The 27,672-nt window shown below is 46.2% G+C and overlaps 1 long non-coding RNA gene across 1 annotated transcript; it reads right to left on the bottom strand.

Moving 5' to 3' along the window:
• Positions 1-559: 559 nt before the first annotated feature.
• Positions 560-27,081, bottom strand: LOC115091941. Its single transcript, XR_003856845.1, has 3 exons — positions 26,892-27,081; positions 2,467-2,560; positions 560-1,924 (listed from the first exon to the last, which is right to left on the bottom strand). It is a non-coding gene; the product is annotated as an uncharacterized LOC115091941 (long non-coding RNA).
• Between the last annotated feature and the right edge of the window lie 591 nt (positions 27,082-27,672).

Raw genomic sequence — 27,672 nt, 5'->3', positions numbered from 1 at the left:
ACTCCTTAACTGAAATGTCTTAACATCTCTGGGATGCCTAAGTAATTTGAGCCAGATAGCTCCTGTAAGCAGGGCCTCGGTTCACTGCTGAAGTCACCCCGGAGCAGCCAGCGAGTCTGGGCTTTAAAGTGACACAGCTTCACCCAGAAAGTATGCCCTTATAACACAATGGGGTAGATTTTCAAAGTTACGCGAGTGCGTCCACGTGCGCGCGCTACCCGGCGTGCGCAAGGGGGTGCACAATTGTGCACCTTGCGTGCGCCAAGCCCGCGCTGCCTTCCCCCGTTCCCTCCCAGGCCGCTCGGAAATCGAATCGGCCTCGGAGGGAACTTTCCTACCCCCCCACCCCACCTTCCCTTCCCCTACCTCCCCCGCCCTTTCCCCCCTACTTGTATTTTTTTTTCTTTCTTTTATTCCAAAACTTACTTCAGCCCTGGGGCTGAAGTAAGTTGCGCGCGCCGGCCGACTGCTGGCGTGCGATCCCTGGCACAGCAGCAAATGGCCGCTGTGCCTGGAGCGTCTGACCCCACCCTGCCCCGCCCATGCCCCGCCCCTTTAGTAAAGCCCCAGGACTTCCACGCGTCCCGGGGCTTTACGCGCATTGCCGGGCCTTTTGAAAATAGGCCCAGCGCCCGTAGGTCTTTGAAAATCCGGCCCAATGTTTACTATCTCAAAGCACAAATGAAAAATGCATTTAATGTGAAGTTTCCTGTGGTCTGAAATTTGTAAATGTTCTCTCCTGTAAATAAAAGCAAACCTGATTTGCAACCAAACTATAGAACTTAGAGACATAATATGAAGCTTCAACGGGGTAGACTGAGGACCAACATTAGAAAATATTTCTTCACAGGACGGTTGGGGGATGCATGGAATGCCTTTCGTAGGCAGTTTGCATATAACAGTTTATATAAACTGTACCCTTCATGATTGATCAAAGTTACCACAATTCCATTTGTCTTAGATAGTGGGTATTTATTAGGGATTTTTTTTATAAGGTTATCACAATAAACCTGTTACCCTAAACTTGATGATTGTTTTATGTTAAAATGATTAGGTATTTAGCAATTATCAGAAATGAAGAGTTTCATTTTCACTGCTTGCCATGTGTAACAACTTCAGTTGACAAAACACCTCTTCTCTGCTGTCCCTAGCAGTGGGGTAGAACCCTGCAGTTCTTCTCATAGAGCTGCAATCGTCCCCTGGCTGAGCTAGGCTGACATTGTCTGATGCAGAGCCCTGTTGATCCAGATACTTCGACAGCTGAGACCATCCCTTAACAGCCAGGAGGCCAGCCAAGCATAGACTGTATTAGAAGGTGGGCATTTATGTTCCTATGGGGTTAGTCAGAATAATATTGATTAATGTCCTAAGTGCAAGTCCCAGTTGATTTGATATGCTAGTGTCGCTCTGATTTTATGTCTAAGTGATTTTATAAGAACAGAGTAGTTTCCTAATTCTTTGTTCTCCTCCTTATAAAAGGGCTTGATCTGCCTTTCTTAATTCTTTAATGCAAATCAATTAGCTCCCAGCTTGGCAGTGTCATTGGTCCAGATCATCCAGGTTTTTTCAACCCAGGCAGGTCAGTCCTTGCCCAGAGAGACATTGACCAGATGATAGCAGCAAACATCTTCCTGATAAGTTTCCAAATGCTGAGAAGTGGTTTAAAGCAGCTAGGCCTTGAACTGCAGTCTCAGAGGTGCCTAGCCTGTTCCTTTTTTGCAGGTAAATAGGCCTTCATTGTTCAAAATAATCTCTTGTGCAGAGAAATATGCCAAATACATCATGCAGCTTTGCAACAGATTCCATGTTGTCAGAAGGTCTTACTGGGCCTTGCTCCTACTACACTCTACTGGAAGATGTAGTGAATACAAGAACTGTTAATGGAATTCAAAAGAGTATGAGATGAACACAGGATTCATAATGGCTAAAGGAGGGAAATGAAACAAAGTTATAATCATTGGTTTAAAGAGTTATCTTTTTCATTTTTGTAATGGGTTAAAACATTCCTTTTGCATTAGTTGCTGTACTTATCTTGTTATGGGATGAAAATCCCCACATGCAACTTCTTCAGAAACTAGTACTGTCTCAAAATCCAACACCAGTGCAGTGTTTCAAGTAACAACTCTTCTTCGGGGGCTCAATGGTTGACCACTGTTACTGCCAGCATTAATTAAACAAATGAGGAAGCACCACCATTTTATATACATCTGGGGACTCCCAGGATAAATTCACTCATCTTAAGCTGACTCGACTATTGCAATTCTTTGTTGAGCCGTCTCTCGTCCCATCAGGTTAGGGGACTTTAACTTATATAAATATGGCTGGAAAGCTGATTTTTGGTAAGCACAAATACAATCACGTCTCTCCACTGATGCAAGACCTACACCGGCTCCCGGTTTCACCGCACATACAACTTAAAATAGGCTGTCTGGCTTTTAAAGCCCTCCGATGGGAACCCCTTCGTACCTTGCTTGTCAGATCATTCCCCGTCGTCCTGCCTGTGCACTTCAGTCATTTCAGCAAGAATTATTAGTTCTGCCATCACCCAGAGAAATTCAGCCTGAAATAACAAGGGAAAGTAGCTTTTTCTTTTTGGCACCCAGCCTGTGGAGCTCTTTCCCATTAACCATTCAACTGGAAAAGGATTATCTTACATTTCAAAAAGCCCTAAAGGCATTTCTCTTTCAGAAGGCCTAACAGTCTGATTAGTTCTTTACTCTGCATTCTCACTCCTTTAAAGTCATTTTGTTTGTTATTGTGTGTATAGGTGTTAATACAGATTATTGAACATTGGTTTTTGTGCTTACATTCAACATTTACAAAATATACTCTAGCCAGTGAATTATGCAATTTCTGATCCTCTTGGGGGTCTTTCCTCATTTAATACAACCAAGTTTTATAGAATACGTTATTTCAGTATCTTAATATATCATTTTATGACAGTTTTATTTTTTACCAGTATACTTTATTGATTTTATTAAGACATAGTCTCACTTTTAACTATTTGTATCATGCAATTTGATATTAACTTGATTTTAATGTATTCTAGCATGCATTTGTATGATAAATAATATAATAACCAACTCACTAAGGGCTAAATTCATGAAACACAATCGGGAGAGGGGTGTGTTTTGTGGTAATAGCCTATTTATTGCAAAGTATGCTACCTTTCAGTGCATTTAACTTTTTCACACTTGGCAGCAATACCACAATTGTTGAGTGAGAGTGAGCTATAAGGTTCTTAGAGTAGTTAGGTATTTATACCTCTATTTGAGGCCCACCTAGTAACTCGAGGTGAGGTTTAGGGGCCACTTTGACATTCAGAGTGAGACGTACGAACAGAACAGTGCACTCTTGTGAAGATTTGATGACCTTCGGAGTGAGGAACCTCACCCAAAGTTTGATCCTTCAAGCTAGGTTGAGAGAACATTCTACAAATCTCATCTTTGTGTGGGTTTCCTCACTCCTAAGGTCATCAAATCTTCACAAGAGTGTACTGTTCTTTTCGTACGTCTCACTCTGAATGTCAAAGTGGCCCCTAACCCCTACACTACTACCTAAACCTCACCTCCAGTTACTAGGTGGGCCTCATATAGAGGTATAAATAACTAACTACTATAAGAGCCTTATAGCTAGGTGCTCTCTCTTACTCTCTCAACAGCTTAAAATACCCACAACACTATTTGCAAAAAGATCACAAAGTGCAATCTAGCCATATTGCACAGCTTAAGGCCAATGAAAAAGTGTAGTTATTTCTGGCATTAAAACTGTATGATATTGCTTTGCAAAACCAGCCCACTTGGACAGAAATCTTGCCCCAAACTCCTCCCCCTTTTCCAAATTAGCATTGCGTCATGTGTTATGTGCTTTTTGCATGCGTTAACGTGTTTTTCGCTTGCGAAAAGGCCTTAATGCAACTTGGAAAATAACCCCCTAAAATAGAAAACCTTGACAGTGATTAGACCCAACAAACTTTGTATATACATCACTAAAATCCAAAATATATTGTTCTTCATATTTACAATTTAAAATATGAAATAAAAACACAGAAAAATTGAATACAAAATAAAAAAATTCGAATAAGTATTCTATTCCACTTCTTCATTAAAGCTAACTGCATTTACCTTACCTAAGATTTAAATCAAAACTTGTTCCCATTTATTCAAGACAGCATCTCAATTTTCTCCTCTTGTTAAAGGTTGAACAGAGTAAACAACAGTCCATTTCAAATGGCTAAATGAATATCCATATGCTAGGTAATGTTCTACAATCAGAGTTTGTGTCCTGCCCATATTAAGGCAGCGCCTGTGTTCTATAAACTGAGTTCTTATTGTCCATTTAGTGCATCCCAAGTAGAAAGGGGGAACAGATTGTCAGAATCTGTTGGAATACAATCTTGCAAGTCCTTTAATAAACAAGTGTGTATATATTACACACTTTAATTTATCTTATCCAGTGGCAATAACTATTTAAAAACATTGGAACATTATAAAGATGCATTTCATTTTTGCAGAATGAAACATTTTCTTATATTGAGGGGATGGAATATCAGAGATCGAGTGTTACAAGCAGCACTACCATCTTCTCAGTTTTTAGAGATCTCACACAGTTGGTGGGACATTTTCCCTATGCTGCTTGAGAGCCCGCAACTCCGTTAGGGAGCAGGGCACAATGGAAGGCAAGGCAGTGGGAGCGGGAAGGCAGGGCTGGGGGGGGGGGGGGGGGGATGGCCTAGCAGGCGGTGCCTGGCTAGAAAAGGAGGCATGTGTGGCCCCCTTTTCGGCTGGGCACCGCCGTCTGGGTTTCACTTCCCCCTCACCCTCCCATTGCGTACAGCTAGAGTGGGGAGGCGGGACTTTAGGAATTTGTCGCGGCCCTTGGCATTGCGGCACGGTGACCAGCAAAGCGCCCCCCCCCCCCCGCGCATATGGGTTATGTAGGGCACGGGCAGGGGGCCAGTGGCCCCCGGAGCACTGGAGCAGGTAGCTCTGACTGGGCCAGCGGCCCAACAGGTCCGACACAGACCCTCGATGCTTCGACGGCCAAGAGGGGAGTGTGAGGAGTACTGAGTCGCTTAGTCCAAACGACCCTGACTTCTACGGTCGGGTCACCAGCAACGACGCTGTGGCTTCGACGGCCAGGTGTCAGTGGCAGCTGCCCGGCTTCTACGGCCGGGGGGTGTACACGTGCGTCAGCGGAATTATGGGCTTAGCACTTGGTAGCGGGGGCGCTGGTCACCAAGAGTTAACATAGTATTTAGATTAATAAGGTTTGTACAATATTGTTTTATTATGCAAAGGTTGCTGTATTTGTATATGGGCTGCGGCCATTAATTTATCCATCCAATAAAAATCTGTTATCAAATATAAGCTGCGTGAGCCTTTGGAATAAATTAAGTTTCCTGGAGGGGGGGGGGAGGAACATGAAAGAGGGATGTGAATAGACGTAGCCTTTCCACTGCCCACATTCGGGCCAATACAGCTGACAGCCACGGGTTCAGAAAACAGACACCGGCATAATTGAGCGTCCGCCTTCCGACCTGCGGGCCGATTTTACTTTTTTTTTTTTACTTTTTAATATTTTTTAAATTTTGGGGCCTCCGACTTAATATCGCTATGATAGTAAGTCGGAGGGTGTACAGAAAAGCAGTTTTTTCTGCTTTTCTGTACACTTCCCCAGCGCCAGCAGAAATTAACGCCTGCCTTTGGGCAGGCGTTAATTTCTGAAAATAAAATGTGTGGCTTGGCTGCACATTTTACTTTCTGTATCGTGCGGGAATTTTATTTATTTATTTAAAAGTGTTTGTATACCGTCTTTACAAACAGTGTTTAATCAAAACGGTTTACATAACTAAATAAAAAACAAATGTAAATAAAGATTTAAATTTAAAAGAACATAAAGATTATCAAATTATAAAAGCTCAAAATTACAAAAATATATAATAAAAATAAAATCTAAAACAATGAATAGTTTACATAATAAAAAACTAACAGGGCCATCAACATGCATTTGCATGTTGCGGGCGCTATTAGTTTCGGGCGGGAAGGGGGGGGGGGGGGTTGGACGCGCGTTTTCGTCGCGCTATTACCCCTTACTGTATAAGTAAGGGGTAATAGCTAGCGCGTCGAAAACGCGCATCCAAACGCAGGCTAACTGTATCAACCCGACAGTAAAAGACAGTAAAAGAATTGACCATAAATGCCACACAGATTATACTTCTCAGTGTGCCATATATGTGATTCAGTGCGATTGCCTAAGGATGTTTATAAAATGACTGTTCTTCTTTATTTGTATAGTTAATGCCAGTAGTAACTGCAGTCAACCACTGAGCATCTGAAGAAGCATTTTCATTCTAAACACTGCGCTGATATCGGATTTTGCAACTCTCCTAGTTCCTGTAGCAGTTGCATTGTAGGTTTTTCAGCTGTTAAGAAATAAATTCAGCAACTTATGCAAAAAAAAATGTAATGCATTACAAAAATAAAAAAGACAACGCTTTAAACTGATGATTATAACTTTGCTGATACCCGGTTGACACCAGTCCTTAATGGATTACAGCTAGGTAATATGATGGTCTTTCTATTACAAACTGTATATTGAGCTATTTAAAAGGAGCATTGATTTTTTTCACTTTATTCTAAAAATGGATAATAAAACTGCAACAGACAAGATCCTTCTTGTAATACAAGAAATAAAAACTAAATAAATGAAAACATTTTTTACACTGTTTCTCCATACACCTCTTTTACAGTTCACATCAATCTTGAGAATAGGCACATTTGAATTCCAAAGAATCTTTTAGCAAGAGAACCAGCTTTCTAAGAAACCTTGAATACTGCTATAACTGATACAGTGTTTTCACAGAATTGGTCATAGGAGGAATGAACTCCCCTTCAAAGAGCAAAGATAGATTTAAAATAAAAACTTACTGAATATATATATTTTTTTCTGAAAACACAGACAAAAAATTCCGGAAGTTATTACCCAGGAAAAGTTCTCTTAATCCCCCCTATCTTATTGCAATATAACTAAACAGGAAAATCATGTTTCCTATTCCCCTCACTTCCATTCGATAACATCCACAGCTCTGTCCTGCTCATCAGACTGTCACTTATACGTCCACTAGTCAACTGAAGTGTGTGTGTAAATGAAGGTGCTTGCAAAAGGGGCAATGCCCCTTTAAGAAGCTTCCACTCTACAACTATGGTCACTTTAAGGATCCGAAAAAATAAAGAACCCAAACAAACAGTCCTATCAGCAAAAAACTCAAAACAACAACAAAAGGACACAGAGTATAACTTTCAATGCTGTGACACTATGTAAATTCTCTTGAATGATGATGATGCATCAGCAAGCCTGACAACGGCAGTGTGTATTTATACTGCCGTCCGTTCTGATCGTCATTTGCAGTGTTAAATTTTTTGAAGGCACAATGCTTTGAAAATCATTTCAAGTGACAATTCAAAAAACATATGAGTAGTCCGTCTGTTCCCGTAAACATAGATTTGATATTCGACCCGACAGCGGCCGGTGTTTCGTGACTTATCAGTCGCTTCTTCAGGAGTATATTTTGTTATAACAGATACTACAATTAAAGGAGAAGACATACTCAATATCTTGTCAAAACGATTTTTTCAAAAACATTACTTAACTTTGATGTCAACAGCAGGACCAACCTTCTTCCCGGACAAATGCATCTCAAACAATTCCACTGTGTGCGGGACAGAGACCACCCTGAACCGGTTGTACCTTTAAGTAGCCCGCGTGTTGTGAGACGTAATTCGTGATGACGTATGACGCATCTCAGCGCCATAGTAACTACTGAAGCAGGAGTAAAGCATCTCGTTGCCATAGTAATCAATAAATGGACTTCACAGGAAAACCTGTAATTCAAGTGCTGAATTAAGCCCATCAGGATCCACTGTGCCCAACCGGTGGATCCATCGTTGCTCTGCTTGTAATAACCGAATATTATAATCACCTCTCCTCCAATTGGGAGACAATTGTTCAAGAACACATACTTTTAAATCGTCAAAGGTATGTGTCTGTTGAATGCAATGAGATGTCAATGGAGCCGTGAGACGGACTGTGGATATACATGATCGATGTTCAATGAGACAGGTTTTAAGGGCCCGCTTAGTTTTTCCGATTATACCAGAGATTGCATGGGCATTGAATTAAATAAATAAACCCTGTTGACCGGCAATCTGTGAACTTTCTCAGATCAGACCGGACGGCAGTATAAATACACACTGCCGTTGTCAGGCTTGCTGATGCGGTTTCATCATCATACAAGAGAATTTACATAATGACACAGCATTGAAAGTTATACCAATGTCCTTTTGCTGTTGTTTTCACTTTAAGGATCCCCCATTAGACAGCAGCAGTAGTGACAGGTTATTTTTAGTTATGGGTCTATACAAAGTTAGAGTTCCAGAGCCAGGGTTTGAAGGCAGAATGGAGTCTGGGCCACAGGCAATTGTGGTGTGCTATGAAAGCACCTTGAGTCAGGGCTTCCTGTGAAAATCAACTTTGGGGCTGGAGATGGGCTGCCATGCCATCCTCTTTTAAAGGATGCATGTGTTACTTATTTTTCAAATTTGGATTCTGCACACATCCGCTGTTTATAATAAACTAAATAAACTAAAAACAGAATAAACTTGCTTTGAAAATTATGAGAAAGTATGAACTGAAGCTCAGCCGTACAAAGTTATACCTGGTTATTTAATTTTTTTGCAGAATTTTATTGTTCTTTACAGAGGGAAAAAGCAAAGGGGTTTAAATTGAGGATAAATTGAGCTTGATGATAAAACAAAGAATATTAAAATCAAGTGACTCATACTATAAGTGCAAAACAATGTAAGTTTCTTGCTATGAACTGATGATGGTGTTTTCTTGTCTACTGATATATTCTAGAAAACATTGGTAAGAAAGCATATAGCATCAACCTGGAGATGTGATGAATCTTTCTGCTGAGGAAAAACTGACTTTTAATTTGGAAATGATTTCCTTATTGCTAGGTTTATGATATTTTATAAAACTGAGAAAACAGAAATTTTCCATTGGTGTGATTGGGAATTTAATAGTTTTTTGGGGGTGGACGGAGAATTCTTTCATACTGCTGAAAAATCTCCAAATCCTGATTGACTATGCACTTTGTACACTTAGAAGACAAAAATGTTTAAGGTTTGATCATTCAAACTCACTCAGTCACCTCGAAGGCAATATATATGGAAATTGACAAAATGCAATTTGCTTTTAGGGGTGCATTTTATTGATTTATTTTGATTTGTTACCCACCAGATCACTAGGAATGATGTTCCTAGTGGGAGCATAAGAACAAACATTTGAAAATGATTTGGGGTACTGAACTCAAATCAAATTACAGCAGCCCCAGCAAAAAAAAAATAAATAAAAAGCCCAGTGAGTCATGAGTGTGACTGACCAGCCTGTATTTAAATGTCTAGAGAGGAGCTAGGTAATGTGCCTGACTCATGTGACCAAACAAAAGCTAGGGAAGACTCAAAGACCTGGTTCCAACTTACAGAAGAAACTGCAAACAATATAAACTCTGAGAAATTAAAACAAATAAAGAAAAACAGAGAAAAACACAACCCATAGTTCAACTCACAACTAAGAATAACAAAATCCAACCTTAGGAAAAAAGAAAAGGACTGGCAAAAATACAAATGTCCCTTGACACTGCAAAGATATCGCACGCAACTCACCACTTATAATAAAATGATTCTAAACACTACACGTGACTACTATAGTCAAAAGATCAAAAAACACCAATAACTCCAAATCTCTATACAACATCGTAAACAACCTCATATCTGAAAACAACTCCCCCACAACTGAAACCAAAAGTTTAAGCCAAGACCTTGCCATGTTTTTCAAAAACAAAAGCAAAATAACTGGTGCCATCAACAAATCCTCGATCACAGAAGACCAAATATCCACAACAAATATAATACCATGGTCTAATTTCGAACCAATCTCAACCACTGAAACAGAAAAAATGCTAAGAAAAATAAACCCAGCACGCCATGATCTAGACATAATCCCAACACGAGAGCTAAAGGAAATAGCTCATACCATAGCCCCAACCATAGCAGCAATTATAAATAAATCTCTCGAAGAAGGTGAGCTACCAGTCAAATTAAAAACCGCAACGATCAAACCAATAATAAAGAGGAAGAACCTAGATCCAGACGATCTGAACAACTACCGTCCAATCTCAAACCTACCCCTACCTGCAAAACTGACAGAGAAAGCGGCCCTGAAACAGCTCAATGAGCACCTCGAAACCAACAACATCTTACACCCCACCCAACACGGTTTTAGGACAAACCACAGCACTGAAACCCCGCTGCTCAACTTATCAAACAATATATTAAGAGGTTTCGATAACAAACTAAGCCATTTACTAATCTTATTTAACCTCTCTGCCTCATTCGACACAATAGACCACAAAAGCCTAATATCAAGACTAGCAAACATAGGTCTCTCAGGCAAAACTCTAGATTGGTTCACATCCTTCCTCAAAGACAGATGTACAATGTTAATGTTTTACGATATTATTGTGAAATCATGGAGTGTTAACTGTTGAATGTCCCTGTTAAATATACTTCAGGTATGTAATCCAGTGAATCTCCTGGGATATGTTCTTAATGTTAGTTTGGAATAATCTGTGATGGTTTCTATGAAACCCATATTTATGAGTGTCATTTTTATGTTATTGTTTTTATTATTATGTGTGTTTATTTTGTATATCGCCTAGGCCATCTTGTGTTAGGCGATTAATAAATTTGAAAAAGTAAAAAAAAAAAAAAAAGTAACCTCAACAACATCTCATCTGAAGCCATACCCCTTGAAACAGGAGTGCCACAAGGGTCTGCTCTCTCGGCCACACTCTTTAATATTTACCTACTCCCACTCTGCCAACTCATCTCAGGTCTAGGCGTAACATACTATATGTATGCCGACGATATACAACTCCTCATACCAATAACTTCCACCATCAAAGATGCACTGATACTAGCAGCCTCTCACCTTGAATCAATTAGAAACATGCTAAACCATCTAAAGCTATGCCTCAACATGGACAAAACAGAATGCATTCTGATAGAAAGAAAAAACACAGGATCAAAAACAAGCCATTCCATACAAATAGACAACATCTGTATCCAACTAAAGGACAAAGTAAAAGACCTCGGTATATGGATTGACAATGAACTCTACTACAAAAAGCACATTGCAAGAAAACCAAAGAAGGCTTTCATAAACTTCAAATACTTAAACATCTAAAACCGCTGCTTCACCACAAAGATTTCAGAACCGTCTTCCAATCACTTATTTTCACTAGCCTTGACTACTGCAACTCACTCTTGATAGGACTCCCAAAAACGACCTTAAAACCACTACAATTACTACAGAATGCTGCAGCTAGAGTCCTATCCAGCAAAATAAAATCAGACCACATCACCCCTGTACTCAACAGTCTACACTGGCTACCGGTAGAAAAAAGAAAAGTCTGTGGATAAATATATAGTATCATTCTTGTCAGTGAGCTATCGAGCTTAAACGTTCTCTATAATAGTCTTGGGTTTGTTCTTGCATAACCGAAGATGGTTATGTGTTAGGTAAGTTATGTGTGGTTAACAGATACCATCTTTGAAAGTTTGATTGAAGATCCATGTTTTGAGCTCTTTTTTAAATGTTTTGATGTTGCTTTGTGAGCTCAGGTAATCTGGTAGTGAGTTCCATAATTTGGTCCAGCAATGGAAATGGCTCTGTTTCTTGTGTTGGATAGCTTAGCTAATGGAAGTGACGGTATGACTAGATGTAATTTACTTGTGGTTCTTGTCGTGCGTTGTGATCTGTGTATTCGTATGACGTTATTGAAGACAGTGTTATCTGCTTTGTATATTGCATTGTGTAAGATTGTCAGTATTTTGAATTCTATTAAAATTAATTTCTCTTAGGTAAATCGAGTATTGACATCCACTTCTCTCTGTTAAAGAATATTTCCCCCTTCAGTGTTAACATAATTCAAATTATGTAAATTAACCCTCCTCTAAAGTTGATATAAATTACATAAGTTTAATCAGTTTGTTGATCATTATCCGGTTTGATTCCAGTTTGATTCCTGTTTGTATCAGTTGTTGACAAAATGTACTAAGTTGTTATATCTGTAAACCGGAGTGAAGGCAGCTAGCTAAACTTCGGTATAAAAAATAGATTTTGAGCCTATGATAGTGCATGACACTACAATCTCCTCCCCCTTCCTCATTCTTCCAGTAAGATATTTTACTTACCCTGGTGACTGCCGTGCTGGAAGAGAGCAGCAGATACCACCTGCCCCACCCTTGACCTTTCCCAGCTAGCAGAAAAATCTTCTCCAATCTTTGAATAAACCAACAGTTTTCTATTTCTCCTCTGTCTCTACTTGCACCTGGCTTTTGCTATTTCCTCTCTGCCTCATTCCTTTTTCTTTTAAAGCTTATGTATTTTGGTCTTCCTCTCATTTATTTTATCTCAGTGTGCATCTCTCTTCCTACCTCTGGTTGTCTCTCCTCAGCTCAGTATCTTCTCTCACCTCCCCCTGCTACTTCCAACTCTCTCTTCACCTCTTCTTGCCTTCTTCCTCCCTCTGTGGTACCTGGGAGCGGACACAGCTTGGGAAACAGTCTGGAGGAAAAAGAGAGGTAGTCTCTGGACGTTTCCATACACAAACTATGAGGAGGCGATCCGGGCTTGTCCGGGGTTGCCGCCCATAACATGGGCACGAGCCTCGGACGGGGCGAGCAGGGGAGGGAGAAAAGGGGGGGGGGGGGTGAGGAGGAGTAGTTGGAAGGGCACCAATGGCGGTGCAGCAAATTTGAATGCTGCATAGCCATTGGTGTAGGGGTAAAACAGAAAGGGGACAGTGTAGCGAGCCAGTCAGTTGAGGCTCAGGCAGCGTGCAGAGCAGAGGGTTTTCTCTTTGCTGCGTGCCTGATTCCCAACTGACCGGGGCGCTTGCTTACGTCCTCTTCTCCGCTTTCGTCGGCGTTTTCGCAGGGCATCATGCGGCGTTCAAAGGCGCAATCGGCGCCAAAACCGAGGTCCCGGCCCACACGTTCTTCGGCGCCGGTGACTGGGCCCAGTCGGCGGCGGGCCGCGGAGGCGGCCTCCCCCCCTCGCGACCTGGAGATTTCTCATGCGGTGAGTCCCGTTGCGCCCTTCGCCCCCTCTCCTGCTCCCGCGGCTCCCCCACTGTGCGACCCCCCTTCCGCCCTCCAGGCGCCGCTTGTGCCTGCTCCCTCGCTGGTTGACTCAGGGGAAAGCGGCCCGGAGCCGGACAGCCCCCCCCCTCCGTTCAGCCCCGGCTCTCATTTCGGCCTTGCCTCTGCCTCCACCACGCGGTTTGCCCCGCCCCCTTTTGGCCCGGCTCAGGCGTGCCCTAGTGGCGCGTGCCCTGCACCCCCTTCCCCTCCCTCTCCTGCGGGTGTGGAGCCCCGCTCTGATACTCCCCTTCAGGCCGGGCAGCCTGTGCTAGCCCTGGCTCAGGCTTTTCAGGACTTACCGCCTCCCCCTGCCCCGGCCCGTCCCCGCGTGGGTCAGCCGGCCAGGCGCAGACGCACAGTTCTTCCCCTGCAGGCCGGGCAGCCTGTGCTAGCCCGGGCAGAGGCTTTTCATGACGTACCGCCTCCCCCTGCCCCGGCCCGTCCCCGCGCAGGTCAGCCGGGCAGGCGCAGACGCACAGTTCATCGGGGCCTTCCGGAGCCGCCCCCAGCTGTTCTCCCCAGAGGCTGGCGTGCCCCCCCCCGCGGCACCCCCCCCCACCTCACCTTCCTCACCCCTCCACTCCTGCCCCCGAGTATGGCACAGGTGTCACGGCGGCGTTAATCGCAGATGTTTTGCGTCATTTAGCCAGCTCGGGGTACCAATTCGTCCAGGGACCCAGCGACAGCAGCGGGCAGGGTCGTCCGAGCTTCGGAGGGTGGCAGACAGGGGCCGCCACGTCGTCGGGTGCACCATTTTTGCCGGCAGGGCCTGGCCCGGCCGGAGGCTCTTCAGGTGTGCCCAGGCACCCTGTTCATTTCAGGCACGCTGGTGCCGAGGCAAATGCGCTGCATGGGGAGGCTAGGGGCGGGTTTAGCGCTATGCGGGGTTTTTTCACAGAGCCCGACGATGGGGATCTCCCTGGCCCATCCAGCCGGGATGCCTGGCGGAACCAGGAGCGGAACCAGGAAGCTTTAGGTGCTGGATCCCCGTCTGAGCCTAGGCCGAGAAAGGACGGCGGAGGCGAGCAGGCGACTCCCCGGGGCAAGGAGCCCACGGCTTCGCGGACCGTCGACACTTTCAGAGCGCTCGCTGAGCCAGGTAAGGATGCGCCGTCGCGGGAGGGCGGGCGTAGTAAGGGGTCGAGGCGGAGGTCTCGGGAGGCGTGCAGTGTTAGTTCTTCAACTTCGGCTTCTAGTACTACTGACGATACTGGCGACGATAGGCCGAGTAAGAGGGCGGTTCTAGGGGAAGGGCCCAATTACGGGGTGGGTCCCACAGCTTCTGCATCCCTTTCAGAATTGTGGGAAGAGGTCCCTACTCGCTTGGTTAGGCGTATTCGGAAGAGGAAATTTGTTAATATCTTTAAGCTCCTAGAGGGAAGACGGGGAGGGAAGAAGTCATCTAAGAAGGCGAAAAAACGCCTTCGCAAAAGTGGTGCGGGCCCGCGCATAGCTAAGAACATAGTTAATTGGACGCGGGGTTTTCTCCGATTAGCCAGCGTAGTTAGTCACTTCGATTCCTCCCAGTATGCGGCTTTGCTGTCCTATGCGGACAGCATTCTGGGTGCGTTCCGGGACTATGATGGTTGGGCATGGCTCAACTACGATGAAAAGTTCCGGGACAAGATGGCAGGGAATCAGTATATGTCCTGGGGTTCCCAGGACATCCATCTGTGGTTGACACAGATGACCAACAAGAGCGCAGGATCGGTTCGGCCTAGTCCACTAGGTGGCGGGGCCCCCGTTTCGGGGGGTGCGTCGCTTGCCGTAGGAGGTAGTGGGCATTCCTTTCGTTCCGGTGGACCGCGAGCTGCGGGGACTGGCTACAAAGGCGCGGGTGGGGCGACGGACGTTTGTTGGCGCTACAACAAACTCACTTGTTTGTTTCCGCAATGTAAGTTCCGGCATGCCTGCGCTACTTGCGGGGGAGCTCACTCTGCCCTTAAGTGCTCGCAAGGAGCGGGTGGAGGGGTCCCCAAGGGACCCAAATAGGCACTTGTTGATGTGCAAGGCGGACTCCCCTATTCTGTTGCCTGCCTTGCGCGAGGGTTTGCGCGATTATCCGGATAAGGCGGCTGCTGCTCTATTGTGGGATGGGTTTAATGAAGGTTTCCGTATTCCCTATCAGGGTCCGGGGCAAGGGGGCAGGGCTAGAAATTCTAGGTCTGTTTATCGTTTGGCCCACGTGGCCACGTATAAATTACAGGAAGAACTCGGGTTGGGAAGAATCGTTGGCCCTTTCGTGGGAAAGCCGTTCGAGCGGATGCACTTATCCCCGTTGGCTGTCATCCCCAAGAAGGTCGAGGGCAAATTTCGTCTGATTCTGAATCTGTCCCATCCAGCGGGGGGGTCCGTTAACGATTTTATCCCGAAGGCCGCATGCGCTGTGAAGTATGCATCCTTTGATGAGGCAGTGGCGTTAGTGCGTAAAGCAGGGCCTGCAGCTTTGATGGCGAAAGCGGATATTGAATCCGCATTTCGTTTGCTGCCCATCCATCCGTCTTGTTTTCCGTTGTTGGGCTTTTACTTTGAGGGTGGTTACTTCATTGATCGTTGCTTGCCGATGGGCTGCGCGGTGTCGTGCGCTTTTTTCGAGGCCTTCAGCACATTCATACATTGGGCTGCTATTCGTCATAACGGATGTGCGGATTCGCTGCATTATTTAGACGATTTTTTCTTTGTGGGCCCGGGCGGATCAGACGCCTGTCAGCAGCAGTTATGTGGTTTTCTACGTACGGCTGCGTGTTTTGGCGTCCCTATCGCGCAGGACAAGACGGAAGGTCCTGCAACCCAGCTGACTTTTCTGGGCATCGAATTGGATACCGTGGCTATGGTTTGTCGCTTGCCGCTGCCTAAGGTGCAACAGCTGCGGTCACTGGTCAGCACGGTTAAGGGAGCTGTTAAGGTTACCCTGCGGCAGATGCAATCATTGATCGGTTCCTTAAATTTTGCGTGTCGTGTGATCCCCATGGGGCGCGCGTTCATTCGTCGCCTGTCGGCACGGACGGCGGGAATTCGGTCCGCTCATCATTTCATTCGGGTGTCGAGGCCAGTTAAGGAGGAATTGGTGATGTGGGACACCTTCTTGCACTCCTTTAATGGTGTCTGCATTATGAGGGAGCCGGAAGTCTCCACCGAGCAACTGGAATTGTATTCGGACGCAGCGGGGGCAGCTGGTTTAGGCATATACTTTGGTGGCCGTTGGTGTGCCGAGCCTTGGCCGGCCTCCTGGGTCGCTGGGGGTATGGTGAAGAACATTACCTTCCTGGAACTATTTCCGATCATTGTGGCACTTACCCTCTGGGGGCAGAACTTGGCTAATCGACATATTGTGTGGTGGTGTGATAATTTAGCAGTCGTCCAGGTTGTAAACAAACAGTCTGCTAAGTGTCCTAAAGTTTCTGCTCTCTTGAGAGTCATGGTCTTATTATGCCTACAGTTAAATGTTAGTTTGCGTGCGCGCCATGTCCCTGGGTCAGTTAATCTCATAGCGGATGCTCTCTCTCGTTTTAAGTGGGACACCTTCCGGGACGTGGCGCCTCATGCAGAACGGATAGGCGAGCAAGTCCCTGCCCATCTGGGCGTGACGACATCAGCACCTTGATCCAGCGTTCCGTGGCCCCGGCGACCTGGAGATCTTACGTGGCAGGGAATGATACTGTGCAGCGTTTTTTATTCTCTATGGGGTGGGCAGGGGGGCAGGTGCCAGATTCAGCGGTTGTCCAGTTCATCCTGTGGGCGAGAGGCGCGGGGTGTTCCCTGGCGTCAGTACGGAGTCATTTGGCCGGCTTTGCTTTTTTCCGTAAGCTGGAGGGTTTTGCGAATCCTTTGCGTAGTTTTTTAATTACGAAAATCCTGGCAGGCTGGGGAAAGGGGGTGGGAGTCCGCCCAGACAAACGACGACCGATTAGGTACGGGGATCTGATCGTGTTGGCCACCGGCTTGCGAGGGGTTTGCGGTTCCGCGTTTGAGCGGCTGTTATTTCGTTTGGCTTTTTCCTGGGCCTTCTTCGGTGCCCTTCGCCTGGGGGAATTAGTCGCGACGTCTAAAGGGGACATTGGGCTGACGGGTCTGCTGGTTGGGGATGTGTGCGTACATGCCGCACGCGTGACACTTCGGATTCGCCGATCCAAAACGGACCAGCGGGGCAAAGGTGCCTGGATTTCCTTGATCCAGGCGGCGTGCGGGAGGGTGTGTCCGGTGCATTTGGCGCTAGCATATGTGGCGGTACGGCCTTTAGTGGCGGGCCATTTCCTAGTTCACGCGGACGGCTCCCCCCTCACTCGGTATCAGTTTGTCACGATTCTGCGCAGAGTGGTGCGAAGTGTCGGGTGGGAGGCGAGCCGCTACACGTCGCATTCCTTTCGCATTGGTGCGGCTACCACTGCGGCGGAAATGGGCTGGTCCGCTGCCGGGATCAAGGCGTTGGGGCGGTGGAAGTCTGAGGTGTTTCGAGCTTACGTGCGAACCTAACAGGGCTGCTTATTAACTGGGGTTGTTTGTTTTGCAGATCGGGTCTGGGAGGTGCCGAGCGCGGAATGTGCCTGGATCGTGGGTCATTCCTTTGTTCACCGTGCCTATCACCGGGCGAAGAAGCGGCCTTCTGGCGACAATTTGCACATTGATCGCCGGCACGTCCGAGTGCGTTGGATTGGAAAAGGGGGGATGCGCTGGGGAGACTTATGTGACATCTTACAAGGCTCTCTCGCTCGCTGGGGTGTCCCTCGCTGGATTATCATTCATTTGGGCGGGAACGACGTCGGCACGCTGACTTGCCGTGAATTAATTAAAATCATGCGCAAGGATTTGGCGTCCCTTCTGAATCGATTGCCCCACACCAAATTCGGTTGGTCAGACATGATTATTCGTCTGAAGCACCACGAGGAGCCGTTATGGCGTCATGGCGTTAAAAAATTGAATCGCCAAATTGGCAAATGGCTGCTCCGGGAGGGCGGCTTTTGGATAAGGCATCAGTGGTCTTGGGAGCTTTTGGGGGGTTATTTTCTGGGTGATGGGGTTCACCTTTCGGACGTTGGTATTGACCTTTTTAATAATGCCTTGGAAGATGGGCTTCGCCAACAGCTAGGTTTTGGGGCCGCAGTGGGGGCACAAAGCCTGTAACCAGGTCTTTGTTGGTGGCGGAAAACCCGAGCCATATGTTGTATTGTGTTTTCTGATTTTGTTATGGACTGTTCGGAGGGGGGGGGAGGAATGCCTGTGTAGCTTGGAGCCGCTACACGGGAAGGCCTAAAGAGCAAGGGGGGGGCCGATGCTCAGGCCGCAAGCTTACCCTCGCTGATGACGCGGCGGGGTAAGTAGGGGGAAAGAGGGGGAGAATGCTTGCTTACCACCGGGCCGCGGTGTAAGTGAAGATTGGGATGCGGCGGAGGTGGTGGGGGAGGGGAGGTTATTTGCATTTATGTTAAGATGTTGGCTCGGGTTAAGTTCAATAAACTGCGGCCTTTTGTTTATCACCATACAGTTGTTATGTGGTATTATTTGCAAGGGAGTAGGAGGTGAGGTGGAGGAACGAAGGTCTCGTGTCCCCATGTTAGAGGAGGCGATCCGGGCTTGTCCGGGGTTGCCGCCCATAACATGGGCACGAGCCTCGGACGGGGCGAGCAGGGGAGGGAGAAAAGGGGGGGGGGGGGTGAGGAGGAGTAGTTGGAAGGGCACCAATGGCGGTGCAGCAAATTTGAATGCTGCATAGCCATTGGTGTAGGGGTAAAACAGAAAGGGGACAGTGTAGCGAGCCAGTCAGTTGAGGCTCAGGCAGCGTGCAGAGCAGAGGGTTTTCTCCCCGCCCTCCCTCCCTTGGTTACCTTGTGTCTTGCTTGTGTGCAGTTCCATGTCGCAGCGGTGGCGGAAAACCCGAGCCATATGTTGTATTGTGTTTTCTGATTTTGTTATGGACTGTTCGGAGGGGGGGGAGGAATGCCTGTGTAGCTTGGAGCCGCTACACGGGAAGGCCTAAAGAGCAAGGGGGGGGCCGATGCTCAGGCCGCAAGCTTACCCTCGCTGATGACGCGGCGGGGTAAGTAGGGGGAAAGAGGGGGAGAATGCTTGCTTACCACCGGGCCGCGGTGTAAGTGAAGATTGGGATGCGGCGGAGGTGGTGGGGGAGGGGAGGTTATTTGCATTTATGTTAAGATGTTGGCTCGGGTTAAGTTCAATAAACTGCGGCCTTTTGTTTATCACCATACAGTTGTTATGTGGTATTATTTGCAAGGGAGTAGGAGGTGAGGTGGAGGAACGAAGGTCTCGTGTCCCCATGTTATTACAAAACAGAAAAAGTGCATTTCAAAAGGCTACTTAAACTTTGCAGACCTTAGTCCTTCAGTTTTTAAACATATGAAGTATGTCTAAACAAAAGCTTCCTGCTTTCTCCCTGCAACCTCTCTAATCCTTCTGGGCCCTGATTCCTTATACTGTGGGGTAAGGGGAGCCTTCCTTTACCCAGAATCCCTTGCGGGGCTGGTTCTTAGAGAAACTGACGGGCCGATATAGTAAAAATCGCGGGAGAGCGGATGAGTGTCCGCTCTCCCAGCACGCGCACAGGACACTCTCCTCTACGCGCGATACAGTAAAGTAATTTATTTAAATTATGGTCCGCGGCAAAAAGAGGCGCTAGGGACTAGCGTGTCCCTAGCGCCTCTTTTTAGACAGGAGCGGCGGCTGTCAGCGGGTTTGACAGCCGACGCTCAATTTTGCTGGCGTTGGCTCTCAAGTCCGCTGACAGCCACGGGTTCGGAAACCGGACGCCGGTAAAATTGAGCATCCAGTTTTCAACTGTGAGCCGCGGGCCCATTTAAAATTTTTTTTATTTTTTATTTTTACTTTTTTTAACTTTTGGGGCCTCCGACTTAATATCGCCATGATATTAAATCGGAGGGTGCATAGAAAAGCAGTTTTTACATACAGGACCTCTGTTTGTTATTGGGCTATGGTCAGATGAGCTCCACCACAGCCCAATGGCCTTCCTGCTTGGGGTGGGGTGGGGGGTGGGGGTGGGGTGTAGCGGAAGTTGTGTTTGTATGTGCACATGCCCAGACACAAATAAAAATATGGACCTCTCCTTCAGCCACTGGCATGTTGAGCATGGCCAGTTGCCTCTCTCCTTTTTCATCTGCCAGTGGCCTGCAGCTTCTCTCCTTCTTCAGCTGCTGCCAAGTTAAGCTCTGCCAGTGGTCTCCTTCTTCAGCCGCAGGTGGCCTCTCTCCTTCTTCAGCTACCAGTGGGTTATGCTCCGCAGTGGCCCCACGGCCTATCCTACTGCCACCGGCCCACTGCCACCTCCCTGGGTGTCCCGCTCCGTGCAAATGCACGGTATGCACACCCGGTCATGCCGGGCCTGCGAAAAACTACATCACAACCAATACTCATTTAAAACATAGTGACCATTGATATAAATCACACACATAGGAAATAATAAATCAGTGAAATATAATATACAGTGGACCCTTGAGTTACAACCGGCTTGACTTACAAACAACTTGGGTTACAACCAAAATTTCAGTTTTGAATTACAACCTGAATGACGGCCAAGGCCATGTGTATCCGCTCATGTGTGCGGTTGCTTCTAATTGGGCATTTTTTCCTATCAATCACGTTTTTTTGGGCTTGGTGGGTGGGACTTCTGCTCTACTGCTGCAGTGATTGGCTGCTGCTGCTGCCGATGAGGCCTGTCCATCTCAGGAGCACCCAAAGCTGCAAATGGTGACCAAGGAAGCTTCTGTGCAGCAGCAGCAAGGGAGTGTAGCACTCAGCTGGCTACAGCAAGGTATCAGGAGAGGAGGAATGAGTATCCTGGGAGGGGGGATGAGTGTTTGGGGGCCAGAGATGTGCTTTGAGGGGGTGAGGAGGAGGGAATCCTTCCCCTCCTCCCTTCCTGCAAGCCAAACATGTCAACTTGAATGGTGAGTACAGTATGAAATTGTTGTTTCTGGTAGGCTAGGCACATTTTACAACTTTTTGGTGAGTACACTAGGAAAATTGTAGGTGTTGCTAGTAATTACACACATTATACAACCCTTTTTTATTATGAAAATGTTAGGTAAGGGGTGCTTTGGGAGGGTCAGAACGCATTATGGGTATTTCCATTATTTCTTATGGAAAAAATAGTCTTGACTTACAACCAACTTGAATTACAACCAGCCCTCTGGAATGAATTGAGTTCATAAGTCAAGGGTCCACTGTAATATAAATAAAACAGCATCTCTGCAGATTAAATGAACCATTCAGCACATAAAAGCCCCATAACACCCCTAATATATTGACTTAATATATTAATTACCCCCCACAAAACAGATAATATATTTAACAAAAACTTGAGAACCAAGCAAAAGTCTTCTTATTTTGGCCAGGTGTATCCTTCATCCTATCTCTGTCTGTCCACATGTATCAGGATTACATGCACATGGATGGACAGACAGATGGACACAAGCATAGATATGGCAAAGGGAGGATGGACAGAAACATAGGTTGGTGAGGGAACTAGGCACTCGGCAAGGGTGAGGAGAGAAGGAGGGAGGGAGGGAGAGAGGGGAAGAAAGGAAGAGTGGAAGAAATGCATCTATTTTGAGCTGCATGCATTTTCCCCAACTTGTTTAGTATGTGAACCTAAACATTTTAAAAACTGAACAAAATGTGAATTCTAGATTCAATGCCTGTTTAAATCTAAAAGAAACAGAATTTTTATTTTTTTTGGGGGGAGGGGAGGTTGGACTGCAACCTGCATGTGGGTTTTGTGAGACTAGAGAAAAATTGTACTGAAGTGTATGTTACTCCCTTTGAGCTGAACGAGTTGCCATGGTAGCCGTTGACCTCCCTTTGAAATATAGAGCTCTCAGCGAAATAAATGAGTAATGTTAAACTCTATGGGCTTTCATTGTAACGAATGAGCCAGCTTAATGGAACAGGAGAAACTGAAGTGGATGGTTCTCGTACGAATCTATTAATTCCATTAAAATTAAATAATACTGAGCAAACCTGGTAGCTCGAGACTAGCGCTGCATATCGCCACGCGGAGGACCTTGGTTTGACTCCTGGGTTCCTAGCAGCTTTTACTCCTCGAGTCCACTGGCACTGCAGCGACAACAGTCACAGCCCACTGAGGGAGAGTGTATTGTGTGTCACTCACCAGCAACACCTACTGGCCAGACTTAGGGTGTACGCATACCAAGTTCCAGAGGGAGCCATGATCTGTGGCCCCAGGTCCAAGGGACTTTCCTCCCATCTAGCGAGATGAAAGGTTTATAAAATAAGAGGGAAAACACTCATGAAGGATCATGACTCTATAGCCCAAAAGAGGCTACTTCAGATAAGCACAAAAATTACTTATTATAAAACAAAGAAGACTTTTTTTTTTCCCATAAGATTTTTATTGAACAAATTTTCAAACAAACTCAAACTCCCCTTCAGGGGGATACATAGACTACACGATGATATTCAAATATAGATTTAAACATATCACGGTTCCCCAGTAACCCCTACCCTAATATCCTACCCCCTTCCCTCCCCCCGCTCCCTTCCAAGTCTTCTGTTACAATCATTTTTCCCAGTAAACATTCTGCATCTCATTTAAGACAGGTATACTTTATATTAACCCTTTTAATAATCAGGTCAAGCACCATCCCTTGCCAAATCCCAGCAAAAAACGGACATGTATTACACTGTGTCCTCCGAAAGGACATTACAAAGGGCAAAGCGTCGAGTTATCTACGGGTTTCCAAACTGCAAAACAAGAACTTCTGCTTATTAGCAGGTTTAAGTCTTAACAGACTATGATTCCCAGCACATGAAAATATTATAATCAGGCTGTATTCTTTGTAATTGAAATGCAGACCTTCCCTTCCCAGAACTTTATGAGGATAATTGATTATGCAGTGTGGTAGTCCCTGTGGAGTGGCCTGTGCTTTCTCAGATACCTTTCAAGACTTCTTTCTGCACTGGAGTTATCAGGCAGTAAAGACAGACAATCTTATGGATAATAAATGTGTGTTGTGACAGAGGCCTAAATGAGAGCTATGTCAGTCAGAAAAGGCAAGAAAATGTTTTTCCTGAAACAAAGAGAAACAGGTGTTACAGATGGCGGAAGTGGCAACCGGAGGGGCTATATGTACATGTTCTGGTTTTTATGGACCTGCTTCGTGCTGATTAAATGGAAACATATCAAATATAATCAAGAGATAAATAAAAGAGCTAGGGAAATAGAATAGAAACTGTTAACCCAGTAGCTTGGTTGCTATGGGACCAGTTGGCATGGTGACGTTTTCCCTAGGGGAGCCCTAAGCAGAGAGCGGGGGCAGGGCTTCAAGCTGTAGATCGAAGTGATATTGGGTTATTGAACTTTTGGATAAAGGAAGCAGCCCAAGCTGGAAAGGCTGGTCATGTGCGAAGCCAGCTACTATAGAACTGTGCTGCAGTGTATTCATGTTACATTATCGTTATTGTGAGTTTTGAGTGAGGGGCTGCTCGCGTCTCTGGAAGGCTGCTTCTGAGCAAACAGATTTTGCATTTCTTCACCATACTGGTGGATAGCAAAGAGAAGAGGACGGCGGAGGCTCCCTGCCAACTGAGGGCGGCTCTTTAGTGGGCTCCTGAGGAATTTTGTGTCGTTTGGACCCCTTTGGACTTTTCGTAGTGCTTGCTTCTGCCCTGAGAGTTCCAGGTGCTATGCAGTCCCCCCAGATAAATACAGGCCTGGATTTGTCAATAGGCACACTAGGCCTGTGCCTAGGGCAGCAGAAACCTCACTCAGCAGAAATCTCACTCAGCAGAGAACAGCCCTCTCCTTCCTGAGCCAGTGCCTTCCCTCCAGGCAGCATGCAAGGAACAGGAGAGCCTGTAGCAGACATAGCAAAGGGGGATTTTTTTTGGGGGGAGGGGAGAGATTAGCAGGGGCTGAGTAGGGCGGGAAGAGAGGATGGAGGATGAAAGGGGGATTGGCTGGGGTATCTGTGTGTGAGAGAGGGGAACAAGGGTTGGGAGCAGTGTTCATGTGTGGGAGAGAGGAGGGCCGTGTGTGTGCGTTTGTGTGTCATATTGAGTGGGATGTTAGAGAGGGACTACAAGGAGGAGCAGGACCGGAGCATGGTAGGGACCTCTCCCTCTTCTCCCTCCTCTCCTTCCCATCCACTGCAATTCAAATCCTCCCTCCTTTGATTTCAGATTCTATCTCCCAGATCCTGGAACCTCTTTCTTCCTGCCTCTCCCCAACCCTTTCTACTCCCTCCTCCCCTTCCTCAATCCAAGAAACTCTCTCCTCTTTCCCAACCCAGATTCCTAATCTTCCCCATTTCCCACCCTCCTCATCCCTAGTCTTTCCTTCTCTCTCCTCCTTCCTCCTCACCCCATTCCTGAGATCTCCTCCTTGTACTGATTATTGATATCACTTTTCTTCACTTATTAAAAATTAAATAAATAATACTAATAATTAGGGTATAAAACTACTTTATTTTTATAATGCAATGTAAAAGATGGAAATGTCTGCCAATTTGATTCAGAAATTTTAAATGTTTTCCGCAGGATCTATCCCTGAGCTGCCACAGGAAACTAGGGGGGGAGGGTTAAAGGAATGATGGAGGGTGACAGCACCAACAGTGCCGAGGGTTGCCAAAATCATAAATCCGTCACTGGATAAGCATAAGGTCCTTAATTGTCAGTCGAAACTGATTTTCACTGATAAATTCCCAGCTTTTAGAGAAGGTAAAAATCGGTTTAAATTGACTTTCACCCTAATTTTAAAAACATTGCAACTACAGGCCCCTGCCGATAGTACTGACAGTGTGGCCTGTTTCTTGCAACCAGTACTGTCCGCAAGGCCGACAAGAGATGCCCTCCGCTTTCATCTGCTTTGGTTGAATGTGACCCCAGCCACATGACTAAGTCTCCCCGTGGCACAAGTCCTAAGGAAAGATACACAAACGTTTCCTCATGTAACTGCTTAAAATTAGGAGCACACACACGCGCGTGAGATGTTTTTTAAAATCCTTACTCACGTACTTGCGTACATGATTTATAATTCCGGTGTATATAAACTCGCACCCACATATGCACGTATGTGGGCGCACACGCGCTCGCTTTAAAGTTACCATCAATACGCTTTGGGTCCTCTTGTAGAGAAAAATAGAGCTACTGTATATAAGTCTGAGAACAGAACAGAAGGATGAAGGGAGTTTCTAGGAAGAAAGAGAAAAGAAAAAGCTAGAAAGAACAGGGAGATGCTGGAAGAGAGGATAGGATTGATGTTGGCAGACTGAAAAAAGGACAGAGCTTAAAAAAGGAGACACGCTGGGGATATATTGGCTGAAGAGGTCATTAAGACATTTATCTAGCACTTTTTAATGATTTTGAAATGTTATGCGGCCCTTATCATAAAATATTTGAGAAATGTCTCGCTGGCTGCAGTAGCCACACTGAGGGAGGTGACCCCTTACCTTCCCCCTTGCTGCACCAGCCATGCTAGGCCACGCTGATGGCGTCCCAATGCAGATGGATCTTCCCTAAGCACGTGCACTCTTCTGTAATTTAAAGGGACTACAGTGGGAAACCGGAACTGGCACGCATTGATGACCTCACTGCTCCCCTCATATTTAAAGGACTGCCTTGCTCTGCACAGATGTCTCAGCAACAGGTTTCCTGCGCTGGTCGTCTGTTCTCGTTGCTCCTGCAGACCTGCTTGCTGTGTTCCTCTGTGTCCCCAGCCTGCCTACTGTGTTTGCCAGTGTCCTGTGCCTGTCTTGCCGTGTTCCTCGTGTTCCCTGCTTTCTGCTGTTCCTTGATTCTCTGCCCTGCCTTTCTGTCTGCATCTTTCGCTCCAAGACGTGCCTTCTCGAGCTGCCCTCCTTGTTGCTCACCCAGACTTCCAGTGTTGTTGTTCTGTATCAGCAATTAATTAAATGTATTTATTTTAATATATTTAAATAAATTCAATTTATTTATTTAATTACATGTCCCTGTGATCTTATTTATATTGGCTGGACAATTCGACCTTTGAATAAATGTTTAATTGAGCACAAAAGTTGGCTCAATACTGAAAAAGTGATGGTGCCTTTGGTGGCTCATTTTTTGAGCTTGAAACATACTTTCCAACAAATTTCTTGGGCCATCATTGATCACGTCCCCTAATCTATTAGGGGGTGGCGATCGGGAAAAACGATTAGCCATGAAGGAACAGAAGTGGATTTTTAAATTAAATTCAAAAGCTCCAAATGAGGACATTGATTGGTTCAATATTTTATGATGTAGGATGGGGTACATTTGCCCCATTGGTTATTGAGTTGTTTTTGACTGACATCCTGAAAGATTGGGCATTGCGATTGGTTGGGGAGAAGGCTTAACTAATGAATAAATTGACTACATATTTGTCTCGGAGAAACAAAGATTTGTTTGGTCAAGACGGCGAGTTCCCCTGAATCATAGAGCAGTTGAGCACGCTCTCAAAACGCTGTCAGCGTCAGGTGTTGGCTGAGTTCCTCACTAAAAAATGAGCTAAGTATTTTTTGATACAAGAAATGAAAGCATTTTATTTGCAACAAAAAAAATACACAAAAACGATTGCACTTAAACACAATTTGTTGTGTTCTGCGCCCGTGGCTGTCCACGGGTGCGCCCCCCTACCTGACTGTGACGGCGATCCGCTGCGGCAAGCATCAGGAGGAAAGCCGTGGTCCGGTGCCATTGTTCCCGCTCGTCGGTGCGGGCCCCCGAGGTGACCGCTGGGCTGGGAGCCGTCCCTGCTCCTCCTGCACAGCATCAAACAGCTTCTCCCCAGCGGCCGGAATCCAAGATGACCGCCGCCATCTTAGGCGTGAGGCCGCGCCTCCTCACTAGATTTAAAGGGACCTGATCCCTTTAACTACTTCCAGCTGTCTTCAATGAGCCAAAGCAGAGGAAGTATAAAAGGAGGCTTCCTCTGCTCATTCCTTGACTTGGCAACATCTCTTGTAGCGCTGTTTAAGTCTGCTTGCTTCGGTGAGTTCTTGTACTTCGGATCCTTGTTCCTGTCTTGTATTGGTGTTCCTGGTTCCTGACTTCGGATCGGCTAGCAGTGATTCCTGGTGTGTGACTTCGGACTGGCAAGTGGTGATTCCTGGTGTGTGACTTCAGACTGGCAAGTAGCGATCCCTTGGTATACGACCTCAGACTGGTAAGCGACGATCCTCTGGCACGTGACCTCGGACTTCTTCTGGACCATCGTCTTCAAGGGTCCACCTAAGTCCCAGCGGCCCGGGTCCCTACGGGCTCCTCCTGGGGGACCGCGGACTTCCAGTGGAGAAGACCCTATTCTTCTCCTCGACGTCACGACTCTTCGTCTGCTTCCACAGTCGCCTCAGTCTCCAGTGCCGAGGGTCAGCTGGTCACGTCTTCTGTTCTTGCCTCGCCACCCAACAGGAGAACC

The sequence above is a fragment of the Rhinatrema bivittatum genome, chromosome 5, assembly GCF_901001135.1.
Source record: "Rhinatrema bivittatum chromosome 5, aRhiBiv1.1, whole genome shotgun sequence".
NCBI lineage: Eukaryota > Metazoa > Chordata > Amphibia > Gymnophiona > Rhinatrematidae > Rhinatrema > Rhinatrema bivittatum.
The sequence above is the reverse complement of the archived record's forward strand: the minus strand, read 5'-3'. Positions and strand labels throughout refer to the sequence as shown.